Source organism: Penaeus monodon, chromosome 21, assembly GCF_015228065.2.
Source record: "Penaeus monodon isolate SGIC_2016 chromosome 21, NSTDA_Pmon_1, whole genome shotgun sequence".
Taxonomy (NCBI): Eukaryota; Metazoa; Arthropoda; class Malacostraca; order Decapoda; family Penaeidae; genus Penaeus; species Penaeus monodon.
Genome location: NC_051406.1, coordinates 2,734,852 through 2,736,515, shown reverse-complemented (window position 1 = coordinate 2,736,515; position 1,664 = coordinate 2,734,852).

Below are 1,664 nucleotides of genomic sequence, written 5' to 3'. Positions count from 1 at the left end.
GCCAATGTAGGTTTGGGGAGTGGCATTAATAGGACCACAAGATGACATTATTGCTTCTTGCAGTTTTGAATAATTGCTCAATTATCCAGAATGGGAAACAGAGAAAACAGAGAGAAAGAAAGAGGCAGAATTATTACTGTTATCATAGAAGCCAAATGTATTTTCATCCTAGACCTCACAAGATTCATTATGGTGCAAGTAACAGTTGTAAGTCATATTGCATATTTGCAGGGGAGTTTGTTTGTTGAAGGAGCTGTGAGGTAGATTACTGAATTAGAGTGAAAAAAAACTCTAACCATCCCAGTTGTAAGTATTTTGTTGTTTTTATACTACTATCTTTGTTCTCACTGTCTGGCTGGTCCTCAGATACTGCTCTACACCCTAGTCTTGTGACTAGTTCAGTCAAGGATTGCTCCCTTTCCTGATTTGCTAGTCTGTTGGCAATTCTATTTCCATTTTTCATTAGGGACCTAGTTTAAAGTAACATATTTACTCTAACCAATAGTATTTCTAGAAGGGGTTTGGTTGGGTTAAGAATTCTTGTGGAGAACCCTGCTTAAAATGCCTGGATCAATAGGCAAGCCCAGATCAGTGATTCCAGACATGTGGAAGTGTCTTTATATACTGCAGAAATCATTATAGCCGCTGGAGAGCATGGAAATGCCAACCTAACGTCCAACATACACACACTGCATTTTAAGTAAGAATCCTCCGTGGTATAAAGAACACAGACATCATGATTGCCCTGGAACCAGCATGTGTCACAGTTAGTCCTTCTCTCAGGGATGCATGGACCAGGGCCCCCATGATGTCATTTCATATCTGTGTAAATTATCAAAGAGAAATATACTACAAAAGAGATTTATTTTTTTAACAAACTGTAAATATGGGAAATAAGACCATTGCAATAAACAGTGATCACATTCTCATTTTATATGATTTAAAAGTGTTTCACTATTAATTCATACAGTTATTCAACTTTTCATGGACATTTTACTATAGGTAACCAGATTGATTGTTTTAATATACTAATATCCTTTTTTCCAATAAGGGCTAGGGAGTAGCACTGGCCAAAAGTGAGGGAATATTTGTACCTACCTTGGGACAAAATCAAGTTAACAAGCAAAGATAGTGTAAACACACATTTCTTAAATACAACTTTTTGGTATTTGGATTTTTTTGAGTAGACGGGAACAGAAATTTTACTTTTCCTGATTAGGAAATGTAGATCAGGGGTTAGATTCTAACTGAGATACCTACTAATTAGTATTTTTTGTCATTTAAAGAATAACTCAGAACAATAAAGGTATAAAGGAAAGACACAGATAAGGACAGAATGTTTTGTTTGCCTTTGAATATTCATATCACTACCTGTAGCACATAACGTTAGTGGTCAGGGTAGGCAGTTTGTTCTGGATAAGGCTTATTGCAGGCTTTAGGTGTGTGTATGGGTAATGTGCTTGCAATTTAATTGTTTATAAATCATGAAGGTAATTTCTAATAATTTATTTTCATGTTATCACCTACATATTATTCTTTTTTTTTTAGCTTGAAGAAATGAAAGTTGTAATAACTGATGATTCTCAACAGTGTGGTTTATATTGTTAATATTGTTTATATTTAATTATTTATATTGACTTTTCCCTGTGTAACTTACATGTCAT